General features: G+C 38.9%; 1 long non-coding RNA gene across 1 annotated transcript in view; it reads left to right on the top strand.

Annotated features, from left to right (window-relative positions):
* The window catches only part of LOC115100440, a 120,453-nt gene extending 106,191 nt beyond the window's left edge, over positions 1-14,262 (top strand). The window contains exons 2-3 of the long non-coding RNA XR_003859064.1: positions 10,409-10,466; positions 14,191-14,262. This is a non-coding gene — a long non-coding RNA (uncharacterized LOC115100440). The remainder of the gene's footprint in view (positions 1-10,408; positions 10,467-14,190) is intronic.
* Positions 14,263-16,334: the final 2,072 nt, after the last annotated feature.

Genomic DNA, 16,334 nt, shown 5'->3' with positions numbered 1-16,334 from the left:
ATTGCATGTAAGAGTCCTTTCACCAATGGGGAAATGTATATAATCTTCAAGGAACTTTCATTAAAACTGATGCCCACTGGGAATGAAATCGGCACAATGCGATTAATCCCAGCATTGCTGACTCAGTGGGGAAGATAGGCTTCTGCTGATGGTGAAACAGCAAATAAAGTGCTCATGACTGTAGACAAACTCTTTGTGCAGGTGGCATGAAGTAATCCAACAATAATTCACTGCTCCTGCTAATCCTAGGAGAAGCAAAGACAGAGGCAAAGACGCAGAACCAAAGTCAGAGTTCACAGAACACCATTCATTACACCCGATCGGGCAGTATTTCAGCAGCAACTACTGCCTGCATCAGGGGACTGTTATTCTCATTCTAAAAGCAAATAACAATAAAAAAAATAATTACAAGACTTTACCACACAAACCACACACAAAAAAAACCACAAAACCTTACCCTCAACCCATTCAAAGTGGACCTAGCTCCCTTTGTCTATGTAAGCGTGAGCATGCTCACATCTTTAAAAACCCTCTAAGACACACCCTCTGCTGGTTTGATGGACATCCCAGTTACTAGGTATAGAGAAACCCAAAAGAAAAAACTAGGACTGGATTAACAAATGCTGCACTAAGCTAATAAAGACAATTCTCTAATGAGTGAGATACAATCCTATTATAAGAGCTTTAATACATTTAATAGAGATACTTATAGAATTATACAGCAAAACATCAGATACCTTAATAGAAATCACTTCATTCTATCTCCTTATTTAAACCCCCAGGGGCCATAGTACCCCCATTGAAACATGTATCATTGCTTTTTTTTGTGTCAAAATTCTGTTGAAATCTCCACCCCTTGCCCCTGGGATGGGTGTATCTAAAACCACAAATTTCAAATCTTCAATTTCATGCCCTGCCACCTCCCAGTGAGACTAAGGGGGCTTCATGTCTAACATTTGTAATACAACTGATATGTTCTTCTAGCCGTGTTTTAAGTCTACATGTGGTCTTACCTATACAATAGAGGTAGCAAAGGGCACCAACTCAAGTAAATGAAACCTGTGGAGTCTCAAGAGGACTCTGATCATAATATGAAAGGGCATCTATTGGGCAGCATACAGTATCCCCATTAAAAGAAAGGGGACAAACATTGCATCTCCCACAGGGATAAGGTCCTCCCCGTGACTTATGTGCCAATGGAGAAGGCACAGTCAAGTGAACCAACCGGTCTCTCAGATTGCGAGCACGAGAAATGGCAAAATTGTGGCCCTCCTTAAATATAGAATGTAGACTCTAAGCCTTCCAATGTGTGAGTATACTCTTATGTACCTGCCACGTATCTGGTATAAAAGGAAGTACACAAACCAAACTAGATTTCTCACAGGGATTATGTGGTTGCAATAAAAGATCTCTATTGGTCCACCAGCCCCTCTTAAGAGACCGTTTCAATACCTTTCTCAGATAACCTCTCTCTATAAATCTATTATACATGTCAATCCCTTTATCATAGTACTCTGTAGTGGAAGAGCATAGTTTTCTTAATCTCAAAAGTTGTCCTACAGAGACATTTTGTTTTAATTTCAAAGGATGGCAGCTATCAAAATGTAACAGTGTATTCCAATCAGTCTCCTTCCTAAAGATTGAAAAATGAATGCCTTGCTCATTGTATCTAATAGCAATGTCCAAAAAATGTATCAAAGTGACACTTATAGTAGAGGTAAATTGGAGATTACGATCCTGAGTATTCAACCATGGCAAAAAGCAGTCCAAGTCTGTATGCTTACCTGACCATAACATGATAATATCATCAGTGTACCACCTCCAGAGAATTATATTCTTCCTAAACTGACATTGAGCTAACATTTGCTCCTCCATCCAGCCCATATAAGGTTAGCAATGTCAGGGGACATTGAAGCCCCCAAGGCTACACCGTTAATCTGTTGGAAAAAGGTTTCCCTAAAACACAAGAAGTTTTGTTTCATAGCTATGGACATAATGTTAACCAAAAACTCAGTAGGTACCCTACATGGGCCTGGATGTTGTTCTAACCTTCCCCGTATAATCCCAATGGCATCATCTTGAGGAATATTCATATACAATGAGGTGACATCGATGGTTACCATCCAGAGATCTTAAATGGGAACTGAAAGACTTTTCAGGATTGTGATGATATGACCTGAATCCCTAATTTATGATGGAAAATCCTCTACGAACCCCCTCAAAAAATGTATCCACAAAGATGGAAAGGGGTTCAAATAATGAGCCCTTTGAAGAGACTATTGGTCTACCAGGAGATTTAATTAATCATTTGTGAATTTCAGGCTGGACACACAGGAAATGGAATTGTCAAAAACCTTTGATCCATTGGGCTATAAATGCCTCATCAAGTAATTGATCAAAATTTGCATTCAATTGTGGTGTAGGATCAGAAATCAGTACCTGATGAAATTCAATATTTCATAATTGAGATTCAATTTCTTCCACTTAATCACTCATCCGCTGGTTTAATGATAACATCCTTATCAGATTGTAATTGTGTGAGCGTATGCTGTTCTGCCTTGGTCAGATTATCACTATGCCCAAAAAAAGGCATCTTATGTCTAATAGCCTGAATAGCATTCTTAACTAGTTCAATGAACATGGCAATAACCAGATCCACAGGGTTCCTCACTGAGATCTCATTGGAAAATTCTTTTTGATCCCCCCAAAAAACCTAAATCTCAATGTTCTTGCAAAGCCAATTATAACTGAAATTCATTAAATTGATTAGTCGGGGCAAATGGTAGACCCTTCTCCAGGTCAGAAATTTGGTCTGAACTAAGGACCTTGGAAGACAGACTAACTACCGAGGAGTACCTGGATGTTGTGATCTGGTCCAAGGTCTGTGATTGGTTTGAAGATCTCTATAGGATTTCCTTATGCCTCAGGTCAAATCTGGACCACCCCAAGGAGGGCCATTGCATTGTTGTAGCTGAAAATCCATACGATTGTCCTCTACTTGAACATTTCTATCACCCTCATCCCCTGAAGAGTCATCGAATGACCTCTGTAAAGTTACTTTCTTCCATGGACAGGAACCAGAAGGTCCCATCCATTGGAAAACAGAGCCAAGTTTATAATCATTTTCATCCCTAAGGAACTTAGAATGTTTGAATTTTCATAAATCATTAGCAAACTCCTCCATTTTCTTTTTAAACTCTAATTCCAATTTGTCAAACAATTCTGTAGAGAGCCTAGACTGTGCTAGCACTAATTCTGTTTCTAAATCTACCTTGATCTGGGCAGCAGTCCCTTGTGCCTTCTTACTGATAAGTAACATAAGGTCCAATGCACATTTATTGAGTATTTTGTTCCAGTCCTGGATAAATTCCAGATACTCATTATATAATCGAGGTTCCTTTTGTACCCATAGGCCCCTCGGGGTCCTTTGGACTCTACAATACTCAACGTACCTGCATGAACTTCAGTCTGAATCAGTCGTTTGTTTAGTTGGCTAATCTTATCCCAGGACAAGTCACTGGAACTCCCAGAATAACTGAAAATAGAAGAGGTCTTTAATACCTCATGGAATTGTGTGTCCATAAACTCAACGTATTTGTCCAACTGCAAGTCATAATAGTGATACTTTTTGACAAACCAAAACTAACCAAAAACAATCGCTTGAAGCTGTCCTAACATGCACATAAAAAAGCTTGCATTGCTGTGTGTTATCCTATTGCATTTGATGTTAGGTGCCACTCATTATCATTAACTACACCCAAACTCCTCCCACTTGCATAGCAAATGTGACATTTGCATACTAATGTACGTTGCGCTATTTATCACACACGTTATGGCGAGTTAAGGCCCTAACGTGAAATGATAAATGACCCTGTTTGTGACTTTAAAAGCCAATTAACTCTCCTCCATATTACCCAAGGACCATGAGCCCATCCCGCCATACCACTAGCTAGGAAGCTGAGCTCCAATAATTCCTATCAGCTCCCCAGCAGTACTTGTCCATTCTTGTCCTCAATCCACCAGCCAGGCAGATCACATGAAGATGGCCAATCTAGAACTAGCATAACCAAATGTCTTGGCCCAAGTACCCACCACAGGCACAAGGAAATATCTTTACCCTGTGCCTCCCCTCCAACACAGCTGCGGCCAATACAAACAATTGCTGTGTAACCTGTTCCAAGGTTTCCTGAATATCATTGAGAATCAGATCCATTCCAACATTGGACAAATTAATATCAGCCTCCCAATAAAAACCTGCACAATCAGTATCAACCCAATCATGCATCACTTGCCTTCCCCCATATCTTTCACCCATTTTCCAATTTAACTATTAATTTTTAGAAGCCCTCTAGACTAGCTTTTCTGGTCCCTCTAACATCATCTCTGTATTATATCAGACCAGCAAAGTATCAACTCCAGAAGTAATGAAAAAATACTAACATCCTTTTTTGCCATTCTAATAATTGCTTACAGGTCCATTGCCCCAAATCATTGCCCCCCCCCCCCCAAATGCACCAGAAATATGTTTTGTCTCTGAATATTGGCTATATAATGTCAGAAAACGGGCAATAATTGTAACCAACACATTCCTTGATGCCCCAACCAGTGCCAAGTGGCCGATGCACTGCTCTTCATCCTGCCCAATTCATGTTGGAATGACCAATAAGCAACATGGAGCAACTGGGTCATCTTGACTTTGTAAGGGGAATACTAGATTAATCTTTAAAACATTGAATCTTCTTAACAAATATATGAAACATAAGCCCCAGATCATCAATGTCCAATGTGCATAATCGCTGGGACAGACAATCCCAAACCAGCTGCACAAGTGGCTACTCCAATCCTAAAGGAGTGAGTACCATAATAGGCAGCATCCAACTCCAATTCCTCAAGAGCTCTCCTCATAATGGTAATGAACTGGAAGCAAGACAATGGTGTGCCATCCTGTTGTAACAAAAAATAACTCTCCATAGAAGACCTCTCCTTCGTATATCTCTAGCAATTTGACCCAGGACATGATAGCACCCCTTCAATTCTACACAAAATTAATTCTTCCCCTCTACCTTGCTGATCTGTTTTTGATCTATGAACACACAGACTTAAAAAATCATAAGAAATTAGGGATTCTCCCACAATAAACCATATCTTTTCTCATCATGCCTAGAATCAGCTACCAATTTGCCAATTTGAAATGCTCCGAAAAATGCCAAAGGAAAACAAAACTGGTGCACTGGCAATAATCTGAAAGTCTATTCAATATTTACCTTGGCCATCCATGATCATATACCACATTTATGCACTAGCAACAGTAGCACTATCAAATGATGTATACTGCACTGTGCACATATCCCTGAGAAGAAAGTCATTAACTGAATCTCCAGCTGGAGAGGACAAATTATGTATCTGCCAAAATTTATCAAGCTCTTGTTTAGTTATCACAGCCAAGGGAGAAAAACATAGTTGGGAAGGGTCTAGACTCAAAAGGACCCATTATGTGTCCCAAAGTTCTTTCCCCTTCCAATTTCTTCAGTACAACCTCCTTCAGTCTATTCGCTGATATGGAATTGGCTACCTGATTGTTGACAATAGCCCCACAGAAAGAAATAAAACCAACATCAAAACCATCAGCCAACAGTTTAGTATCTTTCTTTTTCCCATATGTTTGTAAGCAAGGTTTCATAGCTTGAATCTTAACTATAGTAGATGCGTACTGAACACCCCCCCTCCCCCGCTTCACTTATTCTGTTGTCCCCCAACTTGCCTGTTCTTGCTTTCCACATTTTGATGCATGGTGATTGGCTGCACAATTTGCACAGACATGTCCAAATTTTCAGACTGAGAAGTGGCACACAGATCTGTTGAATTGCCAACAAACTTCCAGGCCGCTGGATTGCATTCACACTGAACCTGCTGTGGCTGTTCTGATCTGAAATGGACACGTAGTTTCCAAAGACATTCCCCCAGGACTTTTTCTACTCATTGAGCCCAATTGCTCCTGATTCCTTTGAGTCATATGCAGTAAGTTAACATCCTGAGTATCCCAAGGCATATGTTTATTTTCTTCCATTTTTGGGTAAATATTCAGCCACTAAGCAGCTAGTTAAGTTAACCAGATACACATATGTGCCCTTTGGCACGTCTAGAGTTAGCCAGTTAAGTTAACTCTGCTCCTCCCTGGAACTCTTACCTCCTGCCCCAGGAATACCCCTGACTTACTTGGCTAAATTCTAGCTGAATAATTCATATCCGGCTAGAATTTAGCAGGATAAGCCTTTTAAATATGCGGCTAAACCATTTAGATGGATAACTTTCCCATTATCCATCTAAATGGCTTTTGAATATGTACCCTTTCATCTCTAAAGCTTTTCATCATAATTTAACCATACCCAACTTTCAATTTTCTGATAAACTTCTAAAATTGCATTGACATAGACCAACATCAGTCTGTACTGTGCTGGCTCATATCTACCATATATAATGACCAAATGCAAAAATGCTCTAATCCAATTAATAATAATCCTTAGAATCCTTCTTTCTTTTCTAAATTCCTCATCTTTTTTCCTCCTCTTTTCTCATTCCCTCTCTTTTTATGTCCTTCCAACAGATTAAATATATCAATATGCAGTACCTGTGTCTCTAAATTTTTCTTCTTAACGATTTATGTACTGATTCCCACAATTCAGTTAAAGTAACCAATGCAGCTCCCCCCTCTCAAAGTGATCCTACTTCAGTATTAACTCTCTCTCTGACGTTGCTGCCCCCCACTCGTTTCACTCACAGCTCCCTCATTTCTACACCTCATTTGCACCTCTTCCATATCATTAGACCACCATGGTGGAAAAGCTGCAGTCTGGCCAGACACAACCACTGAATCTACTCTACCTTGCACAGCCACCTGCTTGCAGCTGTAGATGCTCCTGATCTCCACCACTACTGCTGACATGTGCCCCTTTTCCCTTACCGCATACCTTCATTCTTCCTCCTCAGTCCAACAAATCCACTGACTCATCTCCAATGCTGCTGTTTGTTCCTGCCGAAGGACTCCCAGATTCTACTTCGTTGCTGCCTCTCCTCCTCACTGCCCTGACACGCCAAATCCCGGACATGTTAACTGAAAACTCTAACCTTACTACCAACCTACCAGGTAATTTTTTCTCCTTCATAAATATGCGTAATGACAATAAATTCACCACACAAACTCCTTCATAGTACTACTGCCACAAAAGCCAAAGCAGCCAAACAAAAAAGGTGGTAAAATACACAACTACACTGCCTTTTCCCTTACCATCATCACTCCTTTCACCAACTCTAACATTCTAAGTTAACCCACCCACCAATCAACTTCAGCCTTTCCCCAGCCACCATATCCCTATCCTAACAGCCAATCCCCATAACCCAATACCTTACCCTTCTAATTTCCCCTATCAAATTTAACTGCAAAAACAGACCTTCCCCAGTAAACAGTTAAGTCAGGCAGTTATACATTGTCTGACTTTTCCTTTATTTGAAAGCAAAAAAGAGCAAAAGAAAAAAATATAAAAAAATAAAAAGGAAACATTGTTGGGTCAACCCTACTGTAAAATAATAATAATAAAAAAAAACATGGTTGGGCCCCCAGGGCCATACCTCAATCTCTACCATCCTCCCCAGATCTTATTATCCCACTCTTTTTCTTCATGGGTCAGGATCGATCCCGGTTGTTCCTGCTCTGCTGATTTTACGGAGAACATTTTACCAGCTATCGCTAAGGCTTATTATATACCCTCTGCTAAGGACAATTCTCAAACAGATTCCACTCACCAACCCTCTTTGATGTTTTGAATGTTACCGACTTGTTAGAAAGCTCTGACCCTGTGCCGACGTCTACTTCAATTTTGCTGGTTATGTTTGTGGTGGATTCTGATCGGGACGTTGTGATGAAATACTTTTTTCATAATAGAGTTACCCCTTTCTTAAATCATCATGTCAATAGTTTTCCAGATGTAGCAAAAGCAACGCAACATAGAAGAAAGAGATTTCTGCTTTTAAGGCCTCGTGTGTTACAACTTGGAGCATTATTTTGGTTAAACTATCCTTGTAAATATGTGGTTAAGTTGCAGGGGGTCAAATATATATTTTTGATCCCCAACAATTAGCTAATTTTATTGCTCAAAGACATATCTATTGCTTCGTCAGTTTTACTTTCTACTATGTCATCATCTCTAGAAATCAGCTAATTTATATAATTGTTGAGTTGACATCATTAGGTCTTCTTTAGCTCCTTTTTTTCCTTAATTTATTTTCATTATTAAGTAACGTCCCCCTCTTATTGTGGGCTAAAGATGAAAAAAAATCTTCTTTGTATATGTTTGTGAATATTTGATTCATGTTTTCTGGTTTTCTGTACAAGATTTGTCTTGGAAGTATTGTAAAAGCAATAAGTAAATAAGTAAATAATGAAATATTCAGCAGAACCTAAAAGTTGCAATCACACTGGGAAGATTCAGGCTCCCATGGTTGAGCACAGTTTGTCAGCACATTACAACTTTTGAGCTTAGATGGTCTATATTGGAATAAGTATCTGAAATGTGTTCCCTGCGTATTCTAAATTGAAGGGAACAATTTTGGATTTTTTATTTGAAGTCTTCACATCCTGAATTCAGCCTTTCAATGTCTTTTTTTGTTGTTGTTGTTGTTGCTAAATATTTGTGTATTTTTATTTTGATTGATTTCTGTCACTGATAACTTTTTTTTCACTTCAGGTCAGATAGTGATTCTGTCCTTAAATGCTGTCATCATGAGTGTGGGACTTGCTCTGTATCTCCTAGCATGTATTGTGAAAAGTGTTTGTGGGAATATGTGCAAGCCAAAGCATTATTCTGAAGCAGAGGACTCTTGAAACATGGCTACATGTCAATTTTGTTCTTTGGCAAGCTTCTTGTGATCTTTTGAACTGTAACATACATGAGGATTCATAACAGATAAGTTTAGATTTTATTGCATTCTAAAATACAAACAATGTGATAGTCCAGGTTGCATCAAATATACTTGCTATGCATATGATCATATACATTGTGTGCTGAAGCTGAATCTCTGGTTTTTCTTCAGATGCTGGTAGAAAGGCACTTTGATACACAAGCAGCCTTGTTATATAGTTTTGGGCTAAGTCCTCTTGAAGTGACATAACAAAGAATGTGTTTCTGATTTATTGTGATTTATTATCTGTGACCTACTATTGGCAAAGGTCTACTATCAGCTGGCCAGCACCATTTTGGAAATGGGTGCAAATTCTTAGGGGCACTCCTGACCCTCCCATTGGCCTACTAGGGCTACTGAATTAGGGGCTGGGGAATTGGGAGGGGTAGTAGACCAAGGTCCATGGGGGTCGTAAAATGGGATGGGTTTGTGGTGAAAAGGGGCAGGGCCTGTGCTGGCTCCTTTAAATGTTAAAAAGTTCAGTTTTTTTCTTTTGCCTGTCTCTAGGAACGGCTCGGGAGGATGAAGTGTCACTTGAGAAGGAGCTTTTAAGGGCCAATCAGCCCCTTTAAATCATAGCCCCAGGAGAATTACAATGTACATCATTGTCGTGATGGGAAAAGTTAGCGACCGACAACATGAGAGTTGGCGCTAACTTTAAATCAAATAACATGGCTTGAGATTTTGGAGGCAAATTGCATTATTTGATTTATATGTTTTAAACTAGTAAATAAGCCAATGAGCATGTATTTGCATGCTCATTGACTCATTACCATACTTGTGGTACTGGGATGGAATAAGGCATGGTATTTCAAATACCATGGGTTATCACTGCATAAGGCTATTTACCGCATGGTGAACACTGTTTACAACGTGGTAAATGTCTAGCATACTTTACTAAATGCTCCCCTATGTCTCTGGGAGCCATTGTCTTAGCAAATGCAAATTGAGCTAGAAGCTCAAAGAAACAGATGAAACTGCTGGAGCAATTAAAAAAATAGTATTTTACTGAAAGATAACATAAAAATGATGTCTACCATGTTACTTATAAGCTGCCTTATGATTTCATTATGTCAGGTATATTAAATCCAATTTCTTCACTGTTAATTATTGCTTTATGGTCAACATTATATAAACAAGTTGGATAAAGAAGATTAAACAGGATACTGAGTGATGGAGCCAGTTTGGTATTTTCATTAGTATGCCCTAGCATGGTGCAGTTTTGCAATTTCTATGTATTGTACATTCACTCTATGCTCTTCAATAAGATTGTTAAGGAAAGGTCCCTTTAGGGAATTTGAGTAAAGCAAAATTTTAATGTATGCTCCATGTTGGAGTCGGTGCACTTAATATATTTTGACTTGTCATTTGTAATTGCCATAACTTTTTGAAACAGGCCAGTGCTGTATGGGAAATGCATCATCTAATTAACCTTTTTCCCTGTTGTATTTAGACATGTGAAGAAAAACTGTGTTCCTGTATGTGAACCTGAAGCAAGAGAATAAAATGAAGTAAGTATATATTTTCTTAAAACCTATTACATTTTAAACTTAAATAAGATTTTTTCCTTGATCCAGATAGTGCCCATTACATACTGGGGAAATTTTCAAATGAATTTCTGTGCATAAAACAATGTTTTGTGAGCAGAAATGGGGTTTTAGAAAACTGTCTAGCCAGAGTATGGGTAAACTTAAGCATACATATGTCATGTTCTTGCATAAGGTTATGCAGACTGTGCGGAGGCATTCCCGTGGTAGGGTTGTAGTGGAGTTTTCACTTATGTGCATACTTTTCAATTTAAAAAAGTATAAGGGTAATTTTAAAAGGAGTTACATGTGTAAAAGTAACATAGTACTGTAGCAATTTTAAAAAGCCATTTACGTGCATACAGTGCACTTACACATGAATATCCTATGGACAATTCAATGGCATATATTGCAGCAATTTTCAAAAGCTTATTTACACAGGCAAAACCCAATTTTAAATGTGCAAATGCTTTTTAAAATTACTCTCTTATCACATAGGTTTACATGGATAGCAGGTGTAGCTTATGTGGGTACGTTTTGTGGGATCATTTTCAAAGCAAACCAATGGGGGCAGATTTTAATACCTACGCTTGATTTTATAACATGCGCATGCAGCCGCGCTCATGTTATAAAATCCAGGGTCAGCACACGCAAGGGGGTACACACTTGTACACCTTGTGTGCGCCAAACCCTAGGGGAACCCTGATGGCTTTCCCTGTTCCCTCCGCACTCCCCCCACCTTCCCCTCCCTTCCCCTACCTAACCCGCCCCCCAGCCCTACCTAAAACCCCCCATACCTTTGTTTTGCAAGTTGTGCCTGCCTCTGGACAGGTGTAGATTGCGCTCACTGGCCGAGTGCTGGCGCGCATTCCCCCGGCCTAGAGACCCTATGGAGGCCTCTGGCCATGCCCCAGACCGCCCATGCCCCGCCCCTTTTTTCAAGCCCCGGGACATACACACATCCAGGGGCTTGCGTGCATTGCCGGGCCTATGCAATATAGGCTCGGTGCGTGTAGGGCTTTTAAAATCTTCCCCAATGTGCATATGATCCATTTTGAAAACTGGTGTATCATTTGCACGCATTTGTAGCATAAGTTACCCTCAGTGTTACAAAATTGCCCTTCCCATCCCAAGCATAATCAAATAGAATGACATATTCAGGTTTGTGCCCATGAAATATACCTTATATACTGTGATTCTTTGCATAATTCTCTTGATTTTCCATTTTGGGAATTCATCAAGCTCAGACAGCCCCAAAAGCTGGATTAGGGAAAGGGTATAGGTTGTTTTTTTTTTCTTGGCAATTAAAGTCATTTTTAGATGCTGGAAAGAGAGTCGTGATTTCTGTCACTGAAAAATTAATTGCACAAATGAAAGAAAAATATCACACCAAAAAATGTGGGTTTAAATTTCTAAATATTGACATTAAGGCTGATATTCATCCAAAATTAGGCATACAAATTTTGAAAATTTAGGAGCCTAGGGGGATCATTTTCCAAGTGGCTCGCAGAACATGGCAACAAAGATTCTAACTGGTACATGATTAAGAGGATAACTTTCAGAACGTCTTGCGTGTGCCCATTTATGTATGTATATGGATGCATGCAAATTGCTAACGTATTTATAACCCTTCATGATATGATATACACATATTATAAAATACTCGTATTTATGCACGGACATATTCTCATGCATGTAAAAACTATGAGCCATGCATGTTCGGACTTATCCAGAAAAGTAACAGCACTTAGGCCTGGATGACCTTAGAGAATCCGGCGGTAATGGGGGGTGGGGGGGGTGAAGCGGGGGGCGGTCCTGTGATAGCCGGCAGTGATCACACATCTACGGTGTAGTTATTCGGCGCGAAACTGGCGGCAATAAGGAATCTTACTTTTCGCCACCAGCGATGTGTCTGCAGTGCCTGCCCCGATGCCACCTTGACTCCTCCTCTTCCGGGGCTGACTCCTCCCCGACTCCGCCCCGAGCTAGCTATTGCGTGCGATAGCGTTAGAGAATGACCCCCTTAGTGGGATGTCTGAAAAGTGTTACTTGTCCATCTAAGTAGCACTGAATAAGTCTTAAAAAAAAAAAAAAGTACTACTTATTCGAATAAGATCAAATGAGTTTGTCTAAGTAGCAGGAAAGGGGCTACTTAGCCAGATAAGTTGGAATTTAGCCAGATAAGTGTGCACAAATGATATGCCTGCATATTTGTACTTTGAATTTTAAAGGGATACACAAATAGATTTTATTCATGTTATTTAGACACATTTATCTCCTGTAAGTCGACTTTTGCATGCGCAAGTTAGGGGATTTTATTATATGTATGTGGCAATCAAATAACCAGTTTTACCAATTAGTCTATCAGTTCACCCAGTCCATCTGCCGCTTGTAAAGACCCTCCTGGCTATAAAGTCTGAATTGCCCCCCCCTTCATTTCACCCAGACCCCTCACCCAGTCATTTTTTCACTTTTAAGATGTTTACCACCATTTACACCTGATTCCCTGCTTTACTGTAAAGCTATCTTGCAGGCTGCATCTTCCTGCTTGACCTTCCTTCATCTATCTCTCTTTCTTCTCCTGTCTTTTCTTTTAGTACATGGCTATGGGTGTCAACACAATCAAAAATATAAAGGGCACATTTCAGAATATATACACTTATAGATTATTTTATATAAGTTACATTGTTTATTTTATACAAGTTACCACGTTTTGCACGTTACCCTATTACAGTTTCCATGTTACCTTGTTACAATGTAAAATAAGCAGTTCTGGTCTTATTTGATTAGTTATATGTAAACCGATGTGATATCTCGATCGAATGTCGGTATATAAAAGCAATTAAATAAATAAATAAATTTTATTCAACTGCAGTTTGTTTTTTCAATAAGAGAATTTTCTGTATCTTTTTAAAATAATAGTTTTTGTATTGTATGTTTAAAAATTGTATGTTTAAAATTTTTCTCTGTAATTCACAAATACTATATTTCTCTCTCTCTACAAATATTTTTGTTGTAGGCATTCAACTCAAGCTTAATTTTCTAGTTTTCAATTACAGTGCAAATCACTGATTGTATTCTTTGGACAAAATGTAATGAGAAAGGCATAGCATGCTTATGTGTCCTTTTTACTACTTTGAAATTCTTTAGTCAGTTCTGTACACTGAGGCACTATACATCACAAGATGACAAGACAAACAACATGATACTATGCAATATATACTGAAAAGGAACTTGTAACAGATTACAATAACATTTGCTAACAAAAGTCTGGAATAATACTGCAACTCCTATATTATCTTCTATTTTTCAAGGAACTCTAAATAGCTTTCATTTGAATTTTAAATAGCTTTGATTTTTCAAGGAATAAACACTATTCACTTTATATTAAGAGGACAGTTTCCCCACAAATCTGTGCAATAAAAATGAAAAATATAGGTCTAATGTATGCTGCATTGAATAAACATTATGCACTGACTGGGTATTTGATTTATCTTAAATCAAAATTGGCTTGGATTTTGCTGAAGCTTTTTGTAGCAATGCACAGCAATTTTTCAGCAGTAAGCCATAAAGTTATCATCTGACTTGCAAGCTGCCTTGTTGAAAATCTAATTGGAATGGAGTTTGGCTTGGATATTGGGAAGTTGGCTCAGATTTCAATCACACCTTGATAGAGTGTTTTTTTTTTCAAATTGAATGATAACTATAGGAGACAGGAGATCCATTTATAATACATCAAAACATCTTTGAAGGTATACATTGACAACATTTCTGAAAATGTAAGTACTGCATTTTGAGAGGTACAATTTTAAAGGCTTAATCACAATCTATGTAGGTGAAAACATGGGTTAGGTGAGTAGAATGTAAGAATGGATTAATTTTCCTAAGTGAATTTTTATCCAGCTAAAAGTATGTAGGAACTTTCACATGTGTACTTTTGCCCTTATTAAAAAGAGGAATTCAGGAGGTGAGTGTTTAATTTGGTCAAGGAGAAAACTACATGAAAATAGAAGAAATAAATAAAAATAGGGACAATATGCAGACATGGCTTTGTAATTGCTTTCCATCCATAGACTTCTAGAAGGATTGTGCATGTTACCATGTGTGTGTGTATGGGGGTGAGTTGTAGTAGGGATGCGTTTGCATAGGTTGTACATGAAGGAGTGAAGGTGGGGTGTATAGGAATATGTGTATGTGGGGGGGGGGGGGGGATAGGTGGATTGTTGTACATGTGTGTCGAGTGCAGGTGTGTTTGTGAATGTGTGAAGGAGTGATTGGGGTGTATGTTTGGGAGTATAGGACTATGTTTGATGATGAGGGAAAATAGGGGGCATTGGGATGCATGTGTATGAGAAGCATATAGGGTGATGTGTAGGTATGAGAGGTATATGTAGAGGGGTAGATATGGGTTGTGTGTGTATTTGGGTGCATAAGAGATGCAATGGATGGGGGTTGTATGAGGATGCTTGAGAGGATTGTGAGGGGCATGTTTTTATGGGGATATGCCTGTGTATAGGTAGAGGGTGTGGTTCTGAGGGTATGTGTGTGTGGGTTGTGTGGATGAGTGGGTTCTGTGCATAGGGCTATGTTTGAAGTATATGGGTTTGTATAAATATGTAAAGGGAAGTGGAATCTGTATGAGAGGGATGAATGTTTGTGTTTTGCTAGATAAGAGTGGATGGATTATGTATGACATGGTTGTGTGTCTAGGGGAGCATGGTTATTGTTGGGGTAAAGGCGTGCATATAAGTGTCTGGGAATGTATGTGGTGGGGAATGTGAGTCTACGGGAGCATGGTTATGCTTGTGGGGGTGAAGGAGAGCATATGAGTATCTGGGAATGTGTGTGGTGGGGAGATGGCTTGAAAGACACCTTGCAGAACCATCCTTCACTAGTTAAACATAACAAGTTTTGCTATGCTGGGTTAGACCAAAGGTTCATCAAGCCCAGCATCCTGTTTCTAACAGTGACCAATTCAGGTCACAAGTACCTGGTATAATTCCTAAGTTCAAATGATTCAATGCTGCTTATTCCAGGAGAAAGCAGTGAATTTCCCCAAGTCCACTTTAATGGTCAGTTAATTTATCTGTCTCTTGGGTATGCAGAAATGTATATATGTGTGTGTGTGTGTGTGTGGGGAGGGGGGGCTGCATGAAACAGAAAAAAAGTCTATATGTTAAAAAAGAAAAGAAAAAGACATTAAATGGTTTTCAAAAGAGCTGGTGAAAAAGTAATGGGAAGAAGCTTAGTATTCACAATTTTCAAGGGATCTCAAAAAGATGTACATACGAGAGAAATGGCATAGGAAATAGGAAGCTTGGAAAAGGTGCGAGTGGAAGTAAAGGTAGCTAAGGAGGTAAGGTGAGTTGATAACATTTTTCCAGCATGTCAGAGGAAGGACACAGGTGCGATTTATTGTATGATAGGAGATAAGGAGAAATATGTGAAGGGGGACAAGGAAAATGCAGAAATGCTAAGCAAATACTTCTATTGATAATCAATAAAGAAGGAATTTGGGATAGATCATGAGGGGTGTGCAGGCCAAAATATTTTGTTGTTTCTTGTTGTTTAGGGCAAATTTCAATCTCATTTAGATTTTCCCCAATTTTTTCTTTTTTTTTTGTTGTTGTTGTTTGTTTTAGAAATAGTGTACAATATGTTTTGCAAATAGTACACATTAAAAACAACAGAAAGAAAAACAACATTTTGTTGGTTTTTTCCTATTATTTCATTTGAAAATGACAGGAAAAACATAGAGAAGGTTATTGACCATGTCATTGACATTGTCTATATCTTTTCAAATGAATGCACAACCTCACTGAATGCTGTGCAAGGGTACATAAGGTAATAGAG

Source organism: Rhinatrema bivittatum, chromosome 10, assembly GCF_901001135.1.
Source record: "Rhinatrema bivittatum chromosome 10, aRhiBiv1.1, whole genome shotgun sequence".
In the NCBI taxonomy this organism is placed as follows: Eukaryota; Metazoa; Chordata; class Amphibia; order Gymnophiona; family Rhinatrematidae; genus Rhinatrema; species Rhinatrema bivittatum.
Note: the sequence above shows the minus strand (reverse complement) of the source record. Positions and strands in the feature narration are given on the sequence as shown.